Genomic DNA, 27504 nt, shown 5'->3' on the forward strand with positions numbered 1-27504 from the left:
GTACTGGAGTAGGTTGCCATTGCCTTCTCTGGATATACCTCCTAAAAAATAGCAATTCAATAGGAAAGTTTTTTTTAAATTTCTTTTATATTTATAAGTGGAGTTTTGGAAGGAATTTATGATTTTCTTAAAAATAGTTTTATTTGGCAGTGTTTGCAGTCTAATAATTTTATTCTTGTTTAAGAAAGAAATATTTACATATAAAAAACTTACAGATGATGAAGACAGTACAGATCAGAAGGATTCTCTCATATCTTTATTAAAAGCATGTAATCCACATTGGACTGCATCCTTTCCGTTTTAATAAATTCTCCAGATGGTCTCTAGACCTTGTGTTGCAATATGACAGAATGGCTTTTGCATCTGCTCTGAATGAGGCAAAAGAAAACCTTACCCTGTTCAGTAATTATAAGAATACATTTACTTATTCCTTCCTAATCTAAACCTTTAAGTAAGAAACAAATTAAGTCAGCTATGAGACGTTAGAAAATTGACTTCTGTGGTCCTTCATGGTCGTATGCTCTGTTGGCCTAGGTTCTTTCACATGGCTTGACAGCTGTGCGAGGATTCTGCTGGAGACACTCACACAGAGAGAAGCACAAATCTAATACCTAAAATTAGGCTTTACTAAATTATATTGCACTGCCCTTTTACACCTGCTTGGCAAATAATACCCAGAAGAAAGGTACAATTACATAGGCTGTCTGCCAGAAATAGAAGACAGGTTTAAAAAAAGAAGAAGAAGGAAGGAAGAAAAAAAAGAAGAGAGAAAGAGGGAGAGAAGACAGAAAATGAACGCATTTTTCCCCCCAAACCATGATCAACAGATACCATCAACAGCCTAATTGTAAGTTACTTCTTTTGAGAGTTTCCTATGTTCCAGGCACTATGATAAGCTCTTTATAACACTATGAGTTAGTTATTATGCATATTTCACAAATAATGAAACTGAAGCATGGACAAATGAATTGCTTGCCCAGATTCATATAACTAAATGGAAATGAAGCCAAATTTGAAGTAATTCTTGGGAGTTTGAACTTGTTTTATACCTTCTGATTATCCAAAGTATAAAATATTCGTGCTTCAGACAATAACTGGAAACTAGAGATACTGATGTGCCTTTTATTTCATTATCAACCCCAATTCCCTGATTAGATATTAGGGAACTGATTACCTGCATTCTCATCTTTTTTTTAAAAAAAATTGTGATTAGAACACACAGATAACCAGTCTCTCCAACACCTTTTGTTGAAGAGACTGCCCTTTCCCGATTATGTAATCTTGACAGTCTTGTAGAACAGGTAAATGTGTATACCTTTGTTTATTTCTGGCCTCTCTTGTTCCATTGGTCTGCATCTGTCTTTATGTGAGTACCAACTGTTTAATTGCTGAAACTTAGTGATGTATTTTTGAAATCAGAAAGTGTGATACCTTCAGCTTAGGTCTTCCTTCTAAAGATCATTTTGGTTATTTAAAGTCTTTATGGTTCTATATGAATTAAAAAAATCTTTTTTTCTGTTTCTATGAACAGTGCTCATGGGCTTAGGATATGGACTACATTGATTGTATGATTGCTTTTGGTGCTGTGGACATTTTTAACCTTAGTAAGGGTTCTAATCCTTGAGCACATATGTCTTTCCATTCGTGTATGTCTTCTTTGATTTCTTTCAGCAGCATTTCATAATTTTACCTCCTTGGATAAGTTTATTCCTATGCATTCTACATTCTCAATCTTTCTATGTCTTTTCATTTCAGTTTTACTAGTAATATTTTTTGGAACATCGTTTGTTTTCAAGAAAAGCACCGTTCTCATTTATTTTCAATATATCCAAAAGATATCTTAGTGTTACAGGACATTAAATGCTATAGTAACACGATAGGAACACACTTGATATTTTACGAATTGAGCTTTTGTTTCATAAAAAGACGTGGAGGAACCTTAAATGTATATTTAAACATTGGGAGTCAATGAAAAAGCTATAAACTGTATATTTCTAGCCATATGACATTCTGGAAAATGTGAAACTATGGAAACAGGAAAAAAAAAAAAACAGTGGTTTCGAGAAGTTAGGGTGAAGGGAGGGATGAAAAGGTGGCATATACAGGATTTTTAAGGCAGTGAGAACACTCTGAATGATACCATGATGATGGATACACGTCACTTTACATTTTTCTAAATCTATGTAATATACAGCACCAAAAGTGACCGTAATGTAAACTATGAATTTTGGGAGATTATGACCTGTCAGTATAGCTTCATCAACTGCAAAAATTATATCACTAAGATAGTAGAAATTGATAATGGAGGAGACTCTGCTTGTTGGGGGGCGACTAGAGAGTATATGAGAAGTCTCTGTTCCTTCTGCTCACTTTTGCTGTGAACCTGAAACTGCTCTAAAATAAGTCTTCATTTAAAAATAGGATAGATCTAACAGTGCTTGGTTGACATCTTTAAGTTTAAAAAAATGTTAATAATTACTTGGTACTATTATTTCTCTAGCCAAGGACCTATTACGCTCAGTGGTAGAATAAGAAATGGAGCATATTTATAAAAGTTTTCATTTATTGAAATGAACATTGGATTACTTTTTCCTTAGCATGATCATTAACTAACCAAGAGAAAAATGTAATTTTATCTGATGGTTTTTATCTCTATATAAAAATCAATTAAAGGTAATCATTTTTTGGTTTAATGTGTATGTTTGTGTTAATGGAAAGTTCATGGAGAGAAATATAAGCATATTAACACTTCCGGTAGCCTGTCTTGTCTTTACAGATATTTTTATGAGTAATACATAAAAATTTCACATAGTTTAGAACTACTTAAAATAGAAATCCCTCTTTTCTACCTGCTACTTCCATTGCCCAGAGGAATATACACTGTTCTCGTATAGAGATACATGTTGCTGTTTAGCTGCTAAGTCCTGTCTGACTCTTCCACAGTTCCATGGAGTATAGTCCACCAGGCTCCCCTGTCCATGTGATTTTCCAGGCAAGAATACTAAAGTGGGTTGCCGTTTCCTTCTCCAGGGGATCTTCCTGACGCAGAGATTGAACCCGCATCTCCTACATTAGTGGCTTTCTGGGTGACACTAGTGGGAAGGAACCTGCCTGCCAATGTGGGAGACATGAGAGATGCGGGTTTTAAGAGATTCTCCAGTACTCTTGCCTGGAGAATCCCATGGACAGAGAAGCTGGTGGGCTAGTCTGTAGGGTCGCAAAGAGTTGGACACGACTGAAGCATCTTTGCCTGCACTCACACACTCCTTGTGGATTATTTACCACTGAGCCAACATATATGCATGTTATATATGTATCTATACCAAAAACATAATATACACATTATATATATTTCAAATAGTATGCATGCTATATTTTATAGAAGTGAGATAATACCATATACATTGTTACACAACCAAAATTTTATGATGGCCACTTTTCCTTGTCATTTCATACCAGTCTGCTTCCTTTCTCTCTTCCTGCTGGTTAGGATTCATATGTGATGACAGAAGCAGGAGCAGCCAGCCACCATGGAGCCAGAGATGAAAGTAAAGTTTGGAAAATAGTAGAGCTGTCTGACCTCAGATGTGTTACAAGTAGTATAACAGAGTGTAGCTGAGCACAGCCCTTAGCACATGGCCATCACTATGTGCCATTACTTTGCAGAGTTTCCAGGCAACAAGTCCCACTCAGCCATTGATTAGTGCCACAGTGGTCCCTGTCCACAAGCAACCAACTGTCAAGGAGTGAACCTTAGTGATCCTGCTCAGCCATTGGTCAATGCCCTGGCCCTGCCCATAGCAACCAACTGTCAAGGAGTGAACCTTAGTGATCCTGCTCAGCCATTGGTCAATGCCCTGGCCCTGCCCATAGCAACCAACTGTCAAGGAGTGAACTTTAGTGGTCCTGCTCAGCCATTGGTCAGTGCTCCAGCAGGCCCCACCCACAAGCTACCAACTGTCAAGGAGTGACTTTAGTGAGGGGATTCAGCCAGCAGTCAGGGACGTGGTAGTCGTCAGGCAGAGAGTGAGCTAAGGGTTAGATCCCACACTTCTCACATAGGTCTCCCCTGGAAAACAGCTGGGGGCTGTGTCCCACAGGGCTCCAGAGCCCTCGCCACTGCTGCCCACTGTCCAGGCCAAGTCTTGAGGCGGCAGTGAACATCACTGTTAGCCCTGTTTTAGGGACTTAGTAGCAGCTGTCTGCATGGAATGCAGTCTGTGGGATCTGCCCCTGCCCATTTGGGTGGCTTGAGAACCCCAGCTCACAGGCTAGCGCTCATCTCAAACGCTAGCAAAGTAATGCTCAAAATTCTCCAAACCAGGCTTCAACAGTACATGAACCATGAACTTCCACATGTTCAAGTTGGATTTAGAAAAGGCAGAGGACAAGAGATCAATTTGCCAACATCCGTTGGATCATCGAAAAGCAAGAGAATTCCAGGAAAATATCTACTTCTGCTTTATTGACTACGCCAAAGCCTTTGACTGGGTGCATCACAACACACTGTGGAAAATTCTTCAAAAGATGGAAATAACAGACCACCTGACCTGCTTCCTGAGAAATCTGTATGCAGGTCAAGAGGCAACAGATAGAACTGGACATGGAACAAGAAACTGGATCCAAATTGGGAAAGGAGTACGTCAAGGCTGTATATTGTCACCCTGCTTATTTAACTTGTATGTAGAGTGCACCATGTGAAATGCTGGGTAGATGAAGCACAAACTGGAATCAAGATTGCCAGGAGAAATATCAATAACCTCAGATATGCAGATGACACCACCCTTATGGCAGAAAGCGAAGATGAACTAAAGAGTCTTTTGATGGAAGTGAAAGAGGAGAGTGAAAAGGTTGGCTTAAAACTCAATATTTGGAAAACTAAGATCATGGCATCTGGTCCCATCACTTCATGGCAAATAGATGGGGAAACAATGGAAACAGTGTCAGACTTTATTTTTGGGGGACTCCAAAATCACTGCAGATGGTGATTGCAGCCATGAAATTAAAAGACACTTGCTCCTTCGAAGAAAAGCTATGCCCAACCTAGACAACAAAGACATTACTTTGCCAACAAAGGTCCATCCAGTCAAAGCCATGGTGTTTCCAGTAGTCATGTCTGAATGTTAGAGTTGAACTATAAAGAAAGCTGAGCGCCAAAGAATTGATCCTTTTGAACTGTCATGTTGGAGAAGACTCCTGAGAGTCCCTTGGACTGCAAGGAGATCCAACCAGTCCATCCTAAAGGAAAGGAGTCCTGTGTGTTCATTGGAAGGACTGATGCTGAATCCGAAGCTCCAGTACTTTGGCCACACCAGGCTTCCCTGTCCATCACCAACTCCTGGAGTTTACTAAAACTCATGTCCATCATGTCAGTGATGCCATCCAACCATCTCATCCTCTTTCATCCCTGTCTCCTCCCACCTTCAATCTTTCCTATCATCAGGGTCTTTTCCAATGAGTCAGCTCTTTGCATCAGGTGGCCAAAATATTGATGCTTCAGCTTCAGCATCTGTCTTTCCAATGAACACTCAGGACTGCTTTCCTTTATGATGGACTGGTTGGATCTCCTTGCAGTCCAAGGGGCTCTCAAGAGTCTTCTCCAACATGATGGTTCAAAAGTATCAATTCTTTGGCACTCAGCTCTCTTTATAGTTCAACTCCTACATCCATACATGACTACTGGAAAAACCATAGCTTTGACTAGATGGACCTCTGTCGGCAAAGTAATGTCTCTGCTTTTTCCTATGCTGTCTAGGTTGGGCATAGCTTTTCTTCCAAGGAGCAAACGTCTTCTAATTTCATGGCTGCAGTCACCATCTGCAGTGATTTTGGAGCCCAGGAAAATAAAGTCTGTCACTGTTTCCATTGCTTTTCCATCTATTTGCCATAAAATGATGGGACCAGCTGCCATGATCTTAGTTTTCTGAATGCTGAGTTTTAAGCCAACCTTTTCACTCTCCTCTTTCACTTTCATCAAGAGACTCTTTAGTTCGTAAGGGTGGTGTCATCTGCATATCTGAGGTTATTGATATTTCTCCCGGCAGACTTGAATCCAGCTTGTGCTTCTTTCAGCCGTGTTTCTCATGATGTACTCTGCATACAATTTAAATAAGCAGGGTGACAATATACAGCCTTGACGTACTCCTTTCCCGATTTGGAACCAGTTTCTTGTTCCATGTCCAGTTCTAACTGTTGCTTCCTGACCTGCATACAGATTTCTCAGGAGGCAGGTCAGGTGGTCTGTTATTTCCATTTCTTGAAGAATTTTCCACAGTTTGTTGTGATGCACCCAGTCAAAGGCTTTGGCGTAGTCAAGCAGAAGTAGATGATTTTCTGGAACTCTCTTGCATTTTTGATAATGGATATTGGCACATTGATCTCTTGTCCTCTGCCTTTTCTAAATCTAATTTGGATATCTGGAAGTTCATGGTTCACGTACTGTTGAAGCCTGGCTTGGTGAATTTTGAGCTAATGCTAGCATGTGAATGAGTGCAGTTGTGTGGTAGTTTGAGGATTCTTTGGCATTGCCTTTCTTTGGGATTGGAATGTAAACTAACCTTTTCTAGTCCTGTGGCCACTGCTGAGTTTTCCAAATTTGCTGGCATATTGAGTGCAGCACTTTCACAGCATCATCTTTCAGGATTTGAAATAGCTTAACTGGAATTCCATCACCTCCACTAGCTTTATTCATAGTGATGCTTCCTAAGACCCATTTGACTTCACGTTCCACGATGTTTGGCTCTAGGTGAATGATCACACCATTGTGGTTATCTGGGTCATGAAGGTCTTTTTTGTGCAGTTCTGTGTATTCTGGCCATGTCTTTTTAATATCTTCTGCTTTTACCATTACACATAACATTACACATACCATTTCTGTCCTTTATTGTGCCCATCTTTGTATGAAATGTTTTGCTTGTTGGATGAATAAAGGATTTCCTTAAAGGTAGAATATACGGATTCCTCATATTTGTGGCCCATTCATTGCTAATCTCAGTGTCTAGCACCTATGCCTTGAGAACCCCATGAACAGTATGAAAGGCAAAAAGATAGGACACTGAAAGATGAACTCCCCAGGTTGGTAGGTGCCCAATATTCTACAGGAGATCAGTGGAGAAATAACTCCAGAAAGAATGAAGGGATGGAGCCAAAGCAAAAGCAACACCCAGTTGGGGCTAGGACTGATAGAAGCAGGGTTTCATGCTGTAAAGAGCAATATTGCATAGGAACCTGGAATGTTAGGTCCATGAATCAAGGCAAATTGGAAGTGGTCAAACAGGAGATGATAAGAGTAAACATTGACATTCTAGGAATCAGCGAACTAAGAGGGACTAGAATGAGTGAATTTAACTCAGATGACCATTATATCTACTACCATGGGCAAGAATCCCTTAGAAGAAATGGAGTAGCCCTCATAGTCAACAAAAGAGTCTGAAATGCAGTACTTGGATGCAATCTCAAAAACAACAGAATGACCTCTGTTCATTTCCAAGGCAAAGCATTCAATATCACAGTAATCCAGTCTATGCCCTGACCAGTAATGCTGAAGCTGAAGTTGAACAATTCTATGAAGACCTGTAAGACCTTCTAGAACTAACACCAAAGAAAGATGTCCTTTTCATTATAGGGGACTGGAATGCAAAAGTAGGAAGTCAAGAAACACCTGGAGTAACAGGCAAATTTGGCCTTGAAATACAGGATGAAACAGGACAAAGGCTAATAGAGTTCTGCCAAGAGACCCCACTGGTCATAGCAAGCACAGTCTTCCAACAACACAAGAGAAGACTCTACACACGGACATCACCAGATGGTTGACACCGAAATCAGATTGATTATATTCTTTGCAGGCAAAGATGGAGAAGCTCTATACAGTCAGCAAAAACAAGACTGGGAGCTGACTGTGGCTCAGATCATGAACTCCTTATTGCCATATTCAGACTGAAATTTAAGAAAGTGGAGAAAACCACTAGACCATTCAGGTACGACCTAAATAAAATTCCTTATGACCATACAGTGGAAGTGAGAGAGAGATTTAAGGGCCTAGATCTGATAGACAGAGTACCTAATAAATATGGACAGAGGTTCGTGACATTGTATAGGAGACAGGAATCAAGACCATCCCCAAGAAAATGGAAAAAAGCGAAATGGCTGTCTGAGGAGGGCTTACAAATAGCGGTGAAAAGAAGGGAAGCAGAAAGCAAAGAAGAAAAGGAAAGATATATGCATTTGAATGCAGAGTTCCAAAGAATAGCAAGGAGAGATAAGAAAGACTTCCTCAGCAATCAGTGCCAAGAAACAGAGGAAAACAACAGAATGGGAATTACTAGGGATTTCTTCAAGAAAATTAGAGATACCAAGGGAACATTTCATGCAAAGATGAGCTCAATAAAGGACAGAAATGGTAGGGACCTAACAGAAGCAAGAAGATAGTAAGAAGACGTGGCAAGAATACACAGAAGAACTGTACAAAAAAGATCTATCTTTATGACCAGATAATCACGATGGTGTGATCACTCACCTAGAGCCAGACATCCTGGAATGTGAAGTCAAGTGGGCCTTAAGCATCACTATGAATAAAGCTAGTGGAGGTGATGGAATTCCAGCTGAGCTATTTCAAATCCTGAAAGATGATGCTGTGACAGTGCTGCACTCAGTATGCCAGTAAATTTGGAAAACTCAGCAGTGGCCACAGGACTGGAAAAGATTAGTTTTCATTCCAATCCCAAAGAAAGGCAATGCCAAAGAATGCTCAAAATATCGCACAATTGCACTCATCTCACATGCTAGTAAAGTAATGCTTAAAATTCTCTAAGCCAGGCTTCAGAAAACTTGGAGTTCAGCAAGTTCATGGTTCATGTGAACTTCCAGATGTTCAAGCTGGTTTTAGAAAAGGCAGAGGAACCAGAGATCAAATTGCCCACATCCTCTGGATCATTGAAAAAGCAACTGAGTTCCAGAAAAAACATTTATTTCTGCTTTAATGACTATGCCAAAGCCTTTGACTGTGTGTATCACAATAAACTGGGGAAAATTCTGAAAGAGATGGAAATACCAGACCACCTGACCTGCCTCTTGAGAAATTTGTATGCAGGTCAGGAAGCAACAGTTAGAACTGGACATTGAACAACAGACTGGTTCCAAATAGGAAAAGGAGTACATCAAGGTTGTATATTGTCACCCTGCTTATTTAACTTCTATGCAGAGTACATCATCTGAAATGTCAGGCTGGATGAAGCACAAGCTGGAATCAGGATTGCTGGAAGAAATATCAATAATCTCAGATATGCAGATGACACCACCCTTACGGCAGAAAGTGAAGAGGAACTAAAGAGCCTCTTGATGAAGGTGGAAGAGAAGAGTGAAAAAGTTGGCTTACAGCTCAACATTCAGAAAACTAAGATCATGGCATCTGGTCCCATCACTTCATGGCAAGTAAATGGGGAAACAGTGGAAACAGTGGCTGACTTTATTTTCTGGGTTCCAAAATCACTGCAGATGGTTATTGCAGCCATGAAATTAAAGGACGCTTACTCCTTGGAAGGAAAGTTATGACCAACCTAGACAGCATATTAAAAATCAGAGACATTTACATTGTCAACAAAGCTCTGTCTAGTCAAGGCTATGGTTTTTCAAGTGGTCATGTGTGAATGTGAGAGTTGGACTAGAAAGAAAGCTGAGTGCCGAAGAATTGATGCTTTTGAACTGTGGTGTTGAGAAGACTCTTGAGAATCTCTTGGACTGCAAGGAGATCCAGCCAGTCCATCCTAAAGGAGATCAGTCCTGGGTGTTCATTGGTAGGGCTGATGTTGAAGCTGAAATTCCAATACTTTGGCCACCTGACATTGAAGAGCTGACTCATTTGAAAATACCCTGATGCTGGGAAAGATTGAGGGCAGGAGGAGAAGGGGACAACAGAGGATGAGATGGTTGGATGCCATCACCGACTCAGTGGGTTTGGGTGGACTCTGGGAGTTGGTGATGGACAGGGAGGCCTGACGTGCTGTGATTCATGGAGTCGCAAAGAGTCGGACATGACTGAGTGACTGAACTGAACTGAAGCACCTGTTAGGTGACAAATATATGTAGAATGATGCAAACTAAGTTTGAATCGTATAGTATCAAATAAGATGGAATAAGCTTAGAGTATCCGTTCTGTGAAGGGCAGTAGTTGGGTATTTTTATTCAAGAAGACCCTTACAAAAGGCTTATCTTTTGTAAGAAAAAAAAAGGCAGTGTTTCCATCTGCAAATATTTTTATATTCCTTTGTATCTGAGAAATGATCATTAGAGACAGTAATTTAAGAAATGAACCATAAAGGAATGTCTGCTACATAACTTCTAAGATGGGACTTTCCATGTTGTAAAAGCAGTTGTTTGAATATTCATTTCACCTTGTACACTCACACCCACCTCTCCATGGTCAAGCATTGGTGAGGAAAATCCATCATTAGTTAATTTCCTTATTCATGAGCAAATCATGTCTTTACATTATTAGGAAAATAGAATTTATGCTTATAATCAGAGAATAGATTTAAGTACAAATGGATTTTAGTCATTTGCTATTATTATTATTATGTGTGGGTGTGTCGGTGTGGGTGTTAGTTGATCAGTCATGTCCGACTCTTTCTGACCCTATGGACTGTAGCCCAGCAAGCTCCTCTGCCTTTGAAATTCTCTAAGCAAGAATACTTGTGTAAGGAGCCGTTCTCTTCTCCAGTGGATCTTCCTGACCAGTAACTGAACCTGGATCTCCCAGCCTTTTAAAAAATCTTTTCACAAATATTTCACACAAATAAAATCATCTAGAAACTGAAGATTGATACAGTGAAGATATTTTTTAAAGTAGTATATTTGGGACATTCATTTTGAGTGCTAAATAGTTCTGTTCAACTCTGCAATATTAAAAAAGGTTCAGTATTGTTGTTTTGTCACTAAGCCACATCTGACTCTTTTCGACCTCGTGAACTGTAGTATGCCAGGCTTCCTGTCCTTCACTGTCTCCTGAAGCTTGCTCAAACTCACGAATCCATTGAGTTGGTAATGCCATCTAACATCTCATCCTCTGTCGCCCCCTGCTCCTGTTGCCAAAATTAAATTCTCTAAATTTTAAAAATATTCCATATTTTCCATGACTGTTTTTGTATAAACGATCACAATAAAATGCATGTCTCGTATGTATCAATAATGGACTGATTAATGTGATCAGCAGTTTACAGCATGAAATGGAAGTTTGTTCAGTTCCCCCCAGGCCACTCCTTTTGCTGCCTGGATGTCAGGTTACCATTGACCAGCACCTTCCTCTTTATAAAGACTCTTCGAGGACTGTTTCCCCCTACTTATGACTCGCATGTAAAATCATGAGTTACATTCTATGCTCCTTTTATCTGTTTGTTTTCATGAAGAATGATTATTCTACAGTGTGAAATAATGAATACTCAAGTGACAGGAAATCTGAATTTGTGCAACCATTTCTAAAGTTATTAACTACACCAGAATATTTTTGCTGAAATGAATGATATTGCACAAATTGCTGGGATTTGCTTTGCTTTGTTTCCCTTCCCATGACCCCTTTAAAGTTTATTTGATGGTGCCTGGGTGGGGGGTTCCACCAGGCCCCTGAAACAAACCTCAAGCATGACTGGATGCTCTTTTAATAAAATGTTAGATGGTCATTGGTAATTGTCTTCATTCCAAGATGTAGACTTGTCTGTCCCATATAATCATCAAAATGGCAAAACTGAGTAAACGTTTCCATGGTTTCTACCACTGGCTTTAACTTCTCCACCGTTCGGTAACCCAGGGTAATTCTCAGATGGGAGCCAGATGTCAGCTCACTTCTTCCAACTGCTGGGACACCCTTTGAGCTCCAGTTTTCTGCCTATAGATTTTCAGGGAAGTCGGTGCACTTCTATAGCGTCACCAGTTCTTAAAGCAACCCGGGAGAGCCCAGGACCACATCAGGATTTTCATGGATCCCAGGAAGTTTTGCCTTCGTGAGCCTTTTCTCTACAAAAACATTAATGATGATTGTATTTTGTGACTCTCTTGGTATAAAGATGAATATAATCCAATCTGGATTGTGTTTCTTGTCTTATACTGATTTTGAAGTAAATGAAACCATGGTTCCCTAGGCGTTGTACTTCCTGAGCAGATTTGGGAAGCCATACTCCATAGATGTAACCAGTACAGTAAGTCTCCCATGTACAAATCTTCAAGTTGCAAACTCTGAAAGGTGTGAATGTGTGTTCACGTGTCTAATCACATAAGTTAGTTCACTTGTCTGGTGTACATTGCCACATGCATCTGTCCTTTACAGGTGGTTGTGTTTTTGTGTACTTCATGGTACTGTATAGAGTGGGGCTTCCCTGGGGGCTCAGCAGTAAGGAATCTGCCTGCATGTAGGAGATGCAGGTTCGATCCTTGAGTCAGGATTCCCCTGGAGAAGGAAGTGGCAACTCCAGTATTCTTGCCTGGAGAATACCATGGACAGAGGAGCCTGGTGGGCTTCAGTCCATAGCATTGCAAAAAAGTCAGACATGACTGAGTGACTCAACAACAAAACTGTATAGAGTACAGCATTATAGTATCTTTATTTGAAGCACAGCAGTCTGGAGAAGGCAGTGGCACCCCACTCCAGTACTCTTACCTGGAAAATCCCGTGGATGGAGGAGCCTGGTGGGCTGCATTCCATGGGGTCGCTAAGAGTCAGGTACGACTGAGCGACTTCACTTTCACTTTTCACTTTCATCCATTGGAGAAGGAAATGGCAGCCCACCCCAGTGTTCTTGCCTGGAGAATCCCAGAGACAGGGGTGTCTGGTGGGCTGCCATCTATGGGGTCGGACAGAGTCGAACACAACTGAAGCGACTTAGCAGCAGCAGCAGCAGCAGTCTGGAAGCAAACATAAAAGCAGCAGTATATAGCCAACTGGGTTCGTTGGATACCTAGGCTAACTTTGTTGGACTTAAACAAAATGAACTTATAAACGTGCTCTCAGAACAGAACTTGTTTGTATATAGAGAACTTACTGTATCTGGAACAAGTGAGACTGAGGGGTGGAGATGTTGTAACAATGCAACTTTATATTTGTTTTCTTCCTATTAAGCTACCAGATACCAGCCACAATGGTAATAAACACAACAGACACCTAATCTCTTCCACACTTGCTGCTGCTGCTAAGTCGCTTCAGTCGTGTCCGACTTTGTGCGACCCCATAGACGGCAGCTGCCGGGGTCCAGCCCCAGTGGATCCAGGGAATTCGAAGTGGGGACGGCGTTGGTGAGGAAAAAACTTATTTATTTATTAATATAAGATTAGATTAGGAAGAAATAGTGTAGTAGGAAAATTAAGTGGAGAAAGAAGGCTGAATAACTTGGATTATATGGAAGACCAATAAAATTCCAGACAAGGAACTTGCACCATCTACGTTGGGCCACTGGTGCTCGCTTGAATATCTAAGGGTGCCTCGCCTTAGGCTCCCTTTCGTGCGGGTCTTAACAGCCAGGGCAAGTAAGTAGACTTGGCGAGCCTCTGCGCCCCAGGTGGGAATTCAGCCTGAAATTAAAGTAAAGAGGAAAAGGAGGGAGAAGGAGAAAAAGAGAGAGAGACATGGAGGAAACCAGTGCAGCGACTGGCTCCATCCTCTGTTGTTCAGAGGGCCTTTTATACTTTTGATAAAACATGGAGATCAATGGGTAACACAAAGTTATGCAGCGTTAGCAGCCCAGACTCTTATCAAAACCAGGCTTTTCTCTCTGCATACCTAATTGTATACACAAGTCTTAGGTGATTTACATCATCTTCTGGCCAAAAGGCCTAACATTTTACAGCCTTTTTTCTGATAAGGGTTTGTCAACCAGAAGACTTATTTGTGTTGATCTTCCCAAAGTCTGGTGCCATTCTCAGAAAGCACTAAATAAAGTTACATTCTTACATAGCAAGGACACAAGAGGAGTGCAGTGATATATAACAGACAAAAGTAATTAACGCAAAAGTCTAGTGTTGCTAACATCAAAACTACTATATATCTTTTTCTGTATCCTGTTTACATTGATTAACATCCTCCCAGGTGCCTAAAAGATAAAGAATATGGAGGCCTGGCAGCAGTCATTGAGTCAACAGTGAAAACCCTGTACCAATATAATTTTTAACTTTTTAGAAAAGGCTCTGATGTTTTAAGCTTTGGGCCTCTCGCAGTTGGGGGGCTGTAAGCAATTCACAAGTTGTAAGAGGTCCGGGGGAACCTGTTAGACAAGCTAGAGAGTTATCAGAGGGGGTTTAAGCTGAAACATCCCTTTCAAATGCAGAAGACTAAAGCCCTGATTTGACTTTTTCCAGAGAATATCAGAAGAGTGGAAAAGCAGGCAGATTCTTATTTTTTGGGGGGTGGATGCTCAGGAAATTCCAGGGGGAAAACCTGAGGTCTGATTAGCCTTGCCATCAGAGCTCTGCCGCATGATCTTGTGATGGGTGGAATTCCTCACGCTGGCTCCCGGCAGGCAGCCTACCAGGCTCCCCGTCCCTGGGATTCTCCAGGCAAGAATAATGGAGTGGGTTGCCATTTCCTTATCTAATGCGTGAAAGTGAAGTCACTCAGTTGTGTTCGACCCTTTGTGACCCCATGGACTGCAGCCTACCAGGCTCCTCTGTCCATGGGATTTTCCAGGCAAGAGTACTGGAGTGGGTTGCCATTGCCTTCTCCTTCCAACTTGAATGTTGTACTAATAAAAGGGGGGATGTAAAGATAATGAGAATAATGTTAAGGCCAATGGTACTAAAAAAATGAAAAAGAGAAAAGAAATCACAAATTCTTGAATTCGTTTATGTGATAAATTCTCCTCTTTTCCAGGCCACGTCCTACTTGGAAGGACATTGGCTCATGTTTGGCTTGCTAAGTGGTAGCCATGTTTCCCTTTCGTGTTGATAATGAAAATAGAAAAGTCCTCGTTCACTTCGATGGGGCTCTACCTGGTTTAAGTGTCTGCGGCATTTGTGCACTTTGGCCAAATTTGATAGATTCTGTGATCCTAGGCTTAATTTCTTCATTTGTAACAAAGGTTTAGAAGAGATGGTCTCTAATGTGCCTGCTGCTCTATAATAAGTAAGGGAGACAAGGTAAAATGTATTTTTAAATATTAATGAATCTGATTTAAATCAATTAAGTGGACATAGACTATGAGTAAATATTGTTTCTTAAAACAAATGGAATATCTTATTAATTTAACAGTTATTTATTAAATGTCTGCTTAAAAAAATGCAATATTAAATATTGAGGTTGCAAGAAGGAATGCAGCAAGCATTGTCCCAGCAGTGCAGATGGAGTGTGAAAATCTGGTGATCAAACACATTGTCCTCTTCTCTACATGTTGGTGTATTAAACATCACAGAGGCCAAGATTCTTATTACTGACTGAAAAATGAAAACAGTCTTTACATTGTATCTTAGGATTAAAGAGTTTAAAAGAATGACAACAGAAAGCACACCTTTAGAAGTTAAAAATGTCATTGAAAACCAAACTGCCACTATACCCTGAACACTTGAAAACACATTTAAATTGTTTCTATGAATTTGAATGACTTCTGTGTTTTCCTTCTAGGAAGGAATTTGTTCTGTCAGCAGGCCAGTAATGTGTCTTGCATTCTGCTGAATTTTAAATATTTTTGTATTTTGTGCTAGAGAGCAAGGGTTATTCTCAAAGGTTGGAATTGAGTTTCATGTTGAATATCTAAGTACCACTTATATCTCACATCACAGAAAACAAAAATACTAGACCCTGTTTAGTATTCAGTTCTGGAAACATAAGAAAAAAACACACTTACTCCTGCTATATGCTGATAGGTTGTTTTGGCTTATAATAAAAATTACTTTTCACTTAGAGCACTTTTCCTCTTAAAGGCTCAAAGAATTTCAATGCATACTTAAGGAACATGTGTATCTCTATTTGGAATAATTTTCTCAAAAAGGTTATAAAGTTTAGAGTGACTTTTTAATGTATTATTGTTATTTTACTTCAATTCAAGCATTGTTTTGATGCTATCTGCTTCTCTTCCCATATTTCTTCCAGAGATCACTGAGTTCCTTCACCTTTTCACCTACTCACTATTAGATCAAATCTCTACCCATGTTTTTCTCAATGCATGGAACTCCTGGGTCTTTTACCCTCAAGCAACAAGTTCTGGCTATAAATTATGAAGGATGTAGTGTTTTTTATGCACTAATCACAGGAAGAGACAGAACAGTAGAGTACCTGGATCCTGGCTTTAGAGACTGAAAGACCTGGGCTCAGGTCTTAGGTGACCTGTAAAAACTGTGACTTTGGGGAAAATTACAAATCACTCTTTGTGTCTGTTGCATTATCTATAATATTGGGATGTATTACTGGAAAATATACCTTATGTGGTTCTTTGAAGATGTGGCAGTTTGAAACATGATCCCCCCCCCACAATTTTTACACATTTCTCTCATCAAGGATTAAAGTCAATATTTCTTCCTATTTCAGTAAGTAAAAGTTGCTCAGTTGTGTCTGACTCTTTGCGACCCCATGGACTATACAGTCCGTGAATTCTCCAGGCCAGGATACTGGAGTGGATAGCCTTTCCCTTTTTCAGGGGATCTTGCCAACCCAGGGATTGAACCCAGGTCTGCATTGCAGGTGGATTCTTTACCAGCTAAGCCACAAGGGAAGCCCAAGAATACTGGAGTGGGTAGCCTATCCCTCCTCCAGCAGATCTTCCCAACCAAGGAATTGAACTGGGGTCTCCTACATTGCTGGCGGATTCTTTACCAACTGAGCTATCAGGGAAGCCCCTCCTCCTGTCTAATCTAGGCTTTACAGTCACTTCACCAATGTCAGGTTCTGGAGCCTTAAGAAACTAGCAGCTCCACTTACTGTCTCTTGGGATGCTTGTTCTAGGAACCCATCCACCATGGCGAGAAGAAGTCCTGGAAACTCATTAAAATGAGTGGTGTCCTGTTGCCCTTGGCCATAACTGAGCTCGCAGCTGGCCACCAGCACCAGCTTGCCAGCCGTAAAGTGACACATCCTGAAGGTGGATTCCCCAATCCCAGTGAAGCTGCTCCAACTGACACACCGAGGAAGAGACATGGACCTTCTCCACTGATTGCTGACTGAGCTCAAAACTGGTCAGTTGAGTAAGTGATTGTTGTGGTTTTAAACCACTGTGTTTTAGAATGGTTTGTTATGCAGCAGTTTTAATTGGAGCAAAGATTAAATGAGATACTGACATATACAGGTGAACACACAGTAATCACTAAATCTCAAAAAATTTAGAAAAGGCCTTAAACTTGCACTTCAATATTCCAGAGAATGTTAAGGTTGAAAGAACCTTAGAGGTTGTTTTTGCTGAATAATGAATGCTTGTCTAAAGATACATAACAGAGACAGTTTGATAAAATCGTATCTACACCAGCTGCATTTGAGACACTGGTGCTGTTCTATTTCTTTTGTTTGGCTTAATTGTGGCATGCAGGATCTTTAGCTGTGGCATGTGGGCTCTTAGTTGTGGCATGTGGGATCTAGGTCCCTGACCAAGAATCGAAGCTGAGCCTCCTGCATTGGGAGCCTAGAGTCTTAACCCCTGGACCACCAAGCAAGTTCCTCTTCTGTATTTTTAACATTGCTTACAACCACTAAATTAGTTTCATGACCTACTTTCAATGCTGATCTAATGTATTTAGAAATAGAGCTTTAAAAATCTTGTAGTTCCATGTTGTAAAATAACTGTAAAGAATGCTACTGTAAGTCATTAAGTTGGTTTTTAACAGGCTAAAATGTGTTCATCAGAATTAATTTACAGTCGTCTGTAGGAAGGCAGTGCAGTTGTTTAAAGGATGCTGTAGCTTTTAAAACATTCAAGTTTCTTTGGGGACTAGGCATTTTTTCCTTCAGAGATTATAGAGCGATCATGTTCTTTTGCAGTTATACCACACTACTTTTTTTACTGTAAGTTTATTAACTAAATCTAATGACTGCCTTATTCACCATATTTGAGTCCAAATGACCTTTGACTGCTATTAAAATTTATATTTAAACTTATCCTTAAAGAGTGATGATTTGAATGTCTAGGAAATTCATAAACATGTGCCATAAACTCTGAAAGCAGTGCCCCCCAAAAATGACTTACTGAATGTTTTGCATGGCTTAAAATAACTGTAGGATGACTTTGAAGGAACCATTCTTTAACTACATATGTAAACTTTGAAGCTGTTCTCAGGGTCTTTGACCTGCATGGTTGACTACATGCTAGAGTGTATGAAAATGTGTGACTTTGTCCGGCCCTTTGAATCATGCATCCTTATTCTGGTTATTGACACATTTTTAGGAAAGTTTTCTATAGCTTTGTAGTGAGAAAAGTTTGCATATCAACTTTTACAGAAGTGATGGAGAAAGGGTAATTTTCCTTAAGATACATTGCAACATTCCTTATCACTGGAAAAAAATTTCTCTCTTTGGCAGCTTTATGCTACACTCAAAAGATATTGAAGACCTATTTTCATCCTATTCGGAAATTGTTGACATAAAGGCTACATAAATGGAGTTCTAATTAAATGTAATGGATCACAAAACATGGCATAAGGATAAAAAGGAAATTTTATTACAAATGATAAATATGTAATATAAAATAATATAAGCTCTTGGTTTAAAAGAAATCTTTATATAATTGTATCAGATGAAGATTTTTAGTCTCTAGAGCAAATCACAGTTAATCATTTCTACTCATATCCTGGGAACATTTAGGACATATAATATTTTTATGCTAATGGAATGCACACCGCTCAAATCCCTCTTTCTTTTGACTTTTTTAATTTAAATTTTATCTTGCAGATCTTTCACATCAGAGTGCATATACTTGCCTCATTATTTTCAATGGATACTTTATGGTGTATTAAGTGAGAGACTCTCTCATCCCAGTAACTCAAACAAGGAAGACATTCGGTTATCTTTATTTTTCTTTAGTTCAGCTTCATTTTATTTTAGGATTCTATTCCCCTGGGTAGTCCAGACTTAATCTCTGCTGATTCTGAGTCTGACATTTAGTGGAGTTCTATGAGGCTTATGTAGAACAGAGGTTGTGGCTACAGTCTTGTCTTTGGTGGTTGACTTTCCATGCTGACAGATGCTGAGGTATATTCGTCCTATCTGGTCCTCCATCTCTGATCCATATAGATCTCTGATGATCTTCCCTGAGTCCCACCCCAGTCCCACTAGATCCTTCGAATCTCCTGCACGCGTCGGTGCCGCTCTCGCACATAGGGGATTATTGTGCCATGCTGTGGTTTGGGGGAGACATTGCAGACCCTCTCAGGCCCAAATTTTAGTTGCACCAGGTAGCCATTCCATCCTTCCTCTTTGAGCAGTATGTCAGGATACTCGTAAAAGGGAGATGGGGATGGGGCAGGGTTTGGTCTTTCCTAAGCATTTACCTAAGAAGCAGATTTTCTTTTCTCTAAGACTCAGCAAAGTAATCTGGCTTTTGTTACTTCCAACCACTGGACTCATCCTTCTGTGGAAGCTCCTTTCCACCTTTTTTATTATACAAATAATAAGTTATTTATATAATATGTAACAACTTATGTACAAGCTCCCCTTCTGACTTCCTCACTTTCCCAAACCAGGAAGTTTTTATCTATGGAGAGACAGATAAGTTTTTCTCATTTACTGTAGAAGCTTCTAAATATCAGGGTCAAGGCTTTTGAAACTTTTTGAAACTCAAAAGCCAAATGTGTTCTACTTGTTTGACATTTGCATTCTACTGTGCTCTTTGATTTCTGAAGCAAGGCATGCAGTATACCAAAGAGGAAAGAAATTCAAGCAAATAGCCCTCCCCAAAGAGATAATATTGCCAAATGTTATCTCATATATGTGTATTTATAACTCTTTATAGGTAGTAATATTTTGTCACAGCTACAAGCTACAATAAATATCCTTGCCCATATAGCTTGAAAATTTATGCACAAATATAATATTGACAATAAAAATCCTAGCACTGGAATTCCTGGAACACAGAGCAAGGGCAAGTGTGTTGTAAACGTTAATGGACATCACCACATCTCCCCTCCAGAAAGGCTACAAGACCATAATCTTGAGTACAAGTGCCTGTTTCATCTACTAGTTTTTTATCACCTATTTAAAATTTTCCTAACCTGTTAGCTGAAAGTATTATCTCTTTATTTTCTGATTTTCCATGTCTCTAATTAAAAGAGAGATTGAATATATTCTCATACATGTTCTAACCTTTTGCACCTTGTGTTCCTTCAATTGCTTATTTTTTCTATTTGTTCATTTTTTGGAAAAAAAAAAAAAAAACCACCAAAGTATAGTTGATTTACAATGGTGTATTTAATTTTTGCTTTACAGCAAAGTGACTCAGTTTTACATATTTATATTCTTTTCATATTATTTTCGATTGTGGTTTATCATGGGATATTGAATATAGTCCCCTGTGGTTTACGGCAGGACCTTGTTGTTTAACCATCATGTATATAATATAATTGTCTACATCCCTTTAAGTGCTTACGGTTTATGGACATGAAAAGATGGTGTTAAATAAGCCTAAAGTGTTTAAGTAGAATTTTTTTTCAAGAGTTATACATTGATTACTTGATGTTTGTTTTGGGAGACAGATTGTATAAAATTTAATGCAGCTACTGCTTCCCAGTCTTTTCTGCATTTGACCTCAACTGAGTCACTATTACACAGGGAGGGTTAGGAGCAAAATAAGTCTGAAGGTGAAAAACTGAGTCACCAACACAGAGGCAATAATTATGCTCCAAAAATGTTATGATGTCTCCATTCTGCAAACACAGAGCTAGTTCTCATCAAAATGGCATTTAGTCCAATGGTTATATGATAGAGTCACGTGAAACAGCTTACAAAGCTGATGAGTTATGCACATGCTTATTTAACACCATCTTTTCATGCCCATAAACTGGAAGCACTTAAGGGATGTAGACAATTATATTATATACATGATGGTTAAACAACAAGGTCCTGCTGTAAACCACAGGGGACTATATTCAATATCCCATGATAAACCACAAAATTCCAATAACTAATTAGCACAATGGATTTTGGTCTCAATTCAAGTGCTGCAGAACATCCATTTCATATGTCCCATATTGTCACTGCCTCAGAGAATTTCCATTAGAGTAGATTTGCTCCCAGTAAGAATTAAACAGAGAAGCTAAGACATGTAAGAATTTTAGGAGCATTGAATGAGGACCGATTGCCAACTGTGTGATTATTTTTTCAACACCTTAATCATGTAACATCTAAAATATCAGACTTCTTTGTCTTCAGATCTTTCCCACCTCTATTTCTTAGGTTTTCTATTTGTTGTTGTTGTTTAGTTGGCAAGTCGTGTCCAGCTCTTTTGCAACCCCGTGGACTATAGCCCACCAGATTCCTCTGTCCATGGGATTTCCCAGGCAAGAATGCTGTAGTGGGTTGCCGTTTCCTTCTCCAGGGAGTCTTCTTGACTCAGAGATCAAACCTGAGTCTCCTGCATTGGCAGGTGTGTTCTTTACCACTGAGCCACTAGGGAAGCCCTTTCAGCTTCATACTTAAACCTATTTTTTAACAAAATCAGCATCCTGTCGCCTAGCTAGAAAGTACCTTACAATCTGAGTAGCTCCGTACAACCACCACCTTTCCCTTTTATCTTGATAATAGTTGTTACCATGTCCTGAAGCCATACTATGTGCCAGGCAGTGCTGCTAGCCCCTTTTTATAAACAGAGCCTAACACTCAGAGAGGTTGGAAAACTTGCCTGAAGTCAACATTGAGTAAGTTTCAGAATCAGCATTAGCAGATTCAGAGGTCTGATATATTCTGCAAAGAAAAAGGAAGGACATTTTTGTTGTAAGATATGGCATTTCTCAGAATAAATGTTGTTGAATCTGCTACTGAATCGCCAACAATGCCAAGGCCTCTCTGTACACTACTCTGCCTCTGTACACCTAGCTGTCCCTTCAATGCTCTGACTACTTCTGTTTAATCCCGTTTAAAGACTATAAGGATGAATAAGGAAGCCTGTCCTGTATGACCTTTAGCTTTTCAAACATGGAGAAAAATGCCTTGTAAGGAATAGAATGGACTCCTCAACTCATTTTTTGAGCACATTTTCCTCATGGAAATGGCTATAGATGGACCCCTTCCTCTGCTGCCTTCTCCTTCTGTCCCCAAAGGCCTATAACCCATGCCTTAATCATATTTAGGCTAATTTAAGAAAAGAACTTGGAAACTTGGAAAGAGAATTAACCTGGAGCATGGGGCCTAGAAATAGTCCAAATGTTGTACTTAGACCGGATGATGGAGCCCTTTGAAAAATCTTTAAAGGACACGAGTTTCAGGAAAGCATTACTCCATTAGTGTAAATTTGACAACCTTCTGGGATAGTACCTTGGCTTGACTGTCACACTCTACAGCCAGTGGCATTAGCGACCAAATTCCATGCTTCAGAATTCAGCCTCAAGCAAGCCTGATGGTCATCAAGTCCCTCGTTGTCCTTATCAGAAGTAAATATAAAATTTCATTTTCAGGGATTTTCAAACAGGGATATTAGCTTTCATACTATCTGAAGACTTTAGACTGAAGTGACCTGTTTAATGTAATTTCCTCATTTTGCAAAATGTTCATAAGGTTCATAAAGGAAAACAGTTTGTCCAGGAACACACAGAAATAATTTTTTTCCTACTCATGTTATAATTCTGAACTAATATATAGAAAAGAATTTCAGTTCAACATTTGTGATCCATATTAATACATAAGTGTTATAGAAAACTCAAGTGTCCCTGAGAAGCATTTTTCCCTTGTCATAACTAACATTTATGGAACTCACCACAATGCCAATTACAGTATTAATCTTTGTCTGCACTGTCATTTAGCTTTACAGTAACACCGGGAAGAAGGAAATTGTATAAATCCCCATTTTATAGATGAGATAAGAAAGTCTCAAGAGATTTCAAGTCATTTGTCAGTGGCTAATGTACAGAACTTATCCCAGTTTTCAAATTCCAAAGTCATACAGGCTTTTAACTATTGTGGTGTGCTGAGCCCCTAGACCGCATTTGAAATATTTAAGGGGAATTAAGGGAGGAAGCAAAAGCTGGAATCAGGATTTCCGGGAGAAATATCAATAACCTCAGATATACAGATGACACCACCCTTATGGCAGAAAGTGAAGAGGAACTAAAGAGCCTCTTGATGAAAGTGAAAGAGCAGAGTGAAAAAGCTGGCTTAAAACTCAACATTCAGAAAATGAAGATCATGGCATCTGGTCCCATCACTTCATGGGAAATAAATGGGGAAACAGTAGAAACAGTGTCCGACTTTAATTTTGGGGGCTCCAAAATCACTGCAGATGGTGATTGCAGCCATGAAATTAAAAGACGCTTACTCCTTGGAAGAAAAGTTATGACCAACCTAGATAGCATATTCAAAAGCAGAGACATTACTTTGCCACCAAAGGTCCATCTAGTCAAGTCTATGGTTTTTCCTGTGGTCATGTATGAATGTGAGAGTTGGACTGTGAAGAAAGCTGAGCACCGAAGAATTGATGCTTTTGAACTGTGGTGTTGGAGAAGACTCTTGAGAGTCCCTTGGACTGCAAGGAGATCCAACCAGTCCATTCTAAAGGAGATCAGTCCTGGGTATTCATTGGAGGGAATGATGCTAAAGCTGAAACTCCAGTACTTTGGCCACCTCATGCAAAGAGTTGACTCGTTGGAAAAGACCCTGATGATGGGAGGAATTGAGGGCAGGAGGAGAAGGGGATGACAGAGGATGAGATGGCTGGATGGCATCACCGACTTGATGGACATGAGTTTGTGTGAACTCCAGGAGTTGGTGATAGACAGGGAGGCCTGGTGTGCTGCAATTCATGGGGTCGCAAACAGTCGGACACAACTGAGTGACTGAACTGAACTGAACTGAAGATTCCAACCTCAGAGGACTTGCCTGTACTCTTCCTTCTTTTTGGGATACTCTTTTTCTAAATATCCATGAGGTTTAAACTTTCACTGACCTCAAGTTTCTGCTCAAGTGTCACATTATCAGTGAGGATTTTTCCAGCCACTTTGTAAAATGCCCAGCCATTGTACTCCCACACTTTTGATCCCCTTCAGCCTGCCTCATTTTTCTGCATAGAATGTGTCATCAGACATATTATACATGTACTTCTGCTCTGTAACCATCTTTCCTCACTAGAAATGTCATTTCTGTGAGGTCGGGAACTTGAATCTGTTCCCTGCATCTCGGGTGCTTGGAAGAGTGCCTTCTAGGAGGAGAGATGCTCACAGAATATTTGTAGCATGAATGGGTGAGTGAGTGAATGAATGAGTCAAACAAGTTCAGATACATCTCTATCATCAGCCTCATGCAGTATCTTTCAGGAGCAGTTGGGGGACTCCAGGAAGTCTAATTTGAAAGGTGTCTGATTGTCTTAAAAAATCCAATAGAATAAAAGAAAATTTAATTGTGTCAGGGGCTGGTATTAAAGCACAGGAGGGCATCCATTTTTCTTCAAGCCCTGACAGCTGGGAGAAGAATGTACAAGTCTGCGCTCCTTGTCTGTCCTTGGTTCCCTTCTTCCTTGCATAGCTCTGTATATTTAAATCATTGCAAATACTCATTCTGAGAAATGTAGAAGCAGCATTTTTTTTCCCTCTTCATAAGCCAACACTTATTCCTAGTGAGTAATGTTTAGCGATGAAATGTCTTTTGACGCTAGTACTTATCAGTGTTTCTGAAATATACAGTATAATTAAATTACTTAGAGGTTGTGCTTTAATCAGGAGCAAACTTAATGAATATTTAAGCTGTTCATTGTTAAGAAATGAAAAAAGATTGTAGGAATGTTTTTATAGCCTCAAAAGTCATCCAGAAGAGGGTGCTAATGTTCTTTATGAAGTGTACACACAGAGATATGCACTAAAGCTTTCTTACATAAGTGATCAAGTGATAATAACTCTATACATTGAATAGAGAATTTATAAACACAGGCAGTTCAAAAGTAAAAATAATTGCCTAATGATATCACTAAAGCTTTTAAAAATTGGGACAGTTTATAAAATCTACCTCAGTTTTGGATAGATTAGTTAACAATTAACCATATCACCACCAAAAGTAGCATATTTTCTAGCACTCAAAACACCCACCAGAAATAATAGTGATATTTCATTAAACGATTCACCTCTATCAAAAGATGAACAACAGGAAAAAAATGTGTTTAATTATAGCCAATATCTTTTAAATTAAAAAAAAATCACACTTTTTGTTTGATTTCTTGCATGTTCTTCACTCAAAGGCTTTTCTTTTGAGGGTAGATGAAGATGACTGCTAGTTATTGCTTAACTCTGATTCCAGAAAAATCATGTTATAGTTTCTATTCATCAGCTCCAAATGAAAACAGCCTTTTAACGATGACATCTTTTCTGGTTCACTTACTCAAAAATGAAATTTCAGAAAGGATGAAATTTCCATGAAGTAAGTAATTCTCAAAATTCTTTCTACTTGTGCTTTGGAGATATTAGTTGAAGACAGCCATGGCAAAAACCCTTTTCATTTCTGTTTCAAATGTGCCCTAATTTCTCTTTTTTCTGCTAGGTTTTCTGAGCTCCTGCCTTGATAGTTCAGGCAATTTGTATTTTGATGATTTCTCATTTCTTTGAAGCAGAACAGTCATGTGAACTGCAAATTTTCTTGAGCAAAATAAATGGAAGTAAGAGGAGGTTTTGATGTCTGCCTCAGTGAGTTACTTAGAATACAAATGAGAAAAGCCATTCCAACCCAGAAAGCTACTTTCACATTCCGCTATTAGCTTTTAGGCATAGCGGGTTTGAGAGGATATATGCATTACCCCAAGCTCAATATATGGATGGTCTTAAATGAAGTTCCCTTTAGCTTGTAGAACAGGACTCTGATTGGAAGGAAACAATGCCTCTGCCTGAAAGAGGAGTCTGTTTAGTCATTCACACACAAAATGCACACGCCATTTTAAAGCCAACCTTGATGAGCCAGCTAAAGTGGAGGGACTCGGGCAGATGGGAGAGTGAGAGAACACTGCAGACATCAAAGAGGCCTCTGACACGTATGTCTGCCCTTACGCTGAAAGTCGTTGCAGCAGCTTAAGCTGAATTCATCAGCTTGGGTGAGCTGAATCCATCCCTTGACTTTTTTTCTCAGATCTATTCATTCTCTGCCCTTCTCTCCTTGGTTGTGTTGGAGGATACTACATTTCCCAGGCTGTCTTGCTTTCAGCTTTTAGATGGATTTAGCTAATGGAAGGCTGTATGTGGAAGCATGGAGAACCAGAAGGGAAAAAGTCAAAATACCTATCCCTCTGCTCTGTTTCAGGTGGCAACCCCAGTGATGGCTGCAATACCTGTGTAGCTCCAGTTCCTGGAAGATGTTCACTATTTCCATGGTCTCAGTTCTCATCAGAAAGGCTCACCAGGGACCCTGAGCTCTGATACAGCCACCTCCTACTTTTCTCACTCCAGCCCTAGGCTGATAATAGCTCTCTTGCTTTTGCTAAATGCAGAGTTGCTTCATAGTACTGATCAGTTCCCTAGCTATTCTATCATCTGAGTAAGCAGTCCTTTGTACTCGATTCCTTTGGTTTCAAATACTTAAAGGGCTCTCTTTTTCCTGATACAGAAAACCATCTTTTGTGCTATAGGATATTTGGAGAAGACACACTGTTCTACTTTAATCCAAATATTTTAATGCATAACTTCTTTACACCAATCTGGTCGGGCAGTGAAAAAGCAAAGATTTGTTTAAAAATATATCTTCACCACCAGTTGCTGCCTTGCCACTGCACACACACAACACCCATATATATAACTCTGACAAACTTATCCCAGTATGACACTTCTGGGATGGTTATAGTTAACACATTTTTTGTATTATTATTCAACTTTCAAATGTTTATGGATTATTAAATATATGTCAGGAAAGAAACAACCTTCAAGCTCCTCTCTTGAAGAAGGTGTAGTAACAGACAGAATCACAGATTGAATTGTTTATACCTCACCACTTTGAATATATTATTCCACTGTCTTTAATTCATTGTTCTGTATTCATCTGTGCAGTGGGGATAGGAAGGGTATTTTTTCCCCCATCAGATTGTTACGAACATTAAATGAAAGATACTTAAAACACTGCCCAGCCCACAGCAACCACTCAAAAATATTAGCTCTTACTGTTGACTGAAAGTCTTTTGTCAATCGAATAGTCATTCCTTTGTAGGAATATGTCTTTTAGTCTCCGGAAGCTTGTAAGAATTTTGCTTGTCTTTGATTTTCTGAAGTTTTATTACAATGATTCTTTTAGACATGAATTTGTTTTTGTTGGTCCTAAATGGATCTTGGGATGCTCCTTAAGGCTTAGGATGCCTTAGATGATTTTTTTTTTTTCAATTCTGGAAAATCTCAGCCATTTTCTCTTACAACTTTAGGTCTCCCACCTTCACTTTGTTGTATCCT

Source organism: Ovis canadensis, chromosome 19 (genome assembly GCF_042477335.2).
Source record: "Ovis canadensis isolate MfBH-ARS-UI-01 breed Bighorn chromosome 19, ARS-UI_OviCan_v2, whole genome shotgun sequence".
Lineage (NCBI taxonomy): Eukaryota > Metazoa > Chordata > Mammalia > Artiodactyla > Bovidae > Ovis > Ovis canadensis.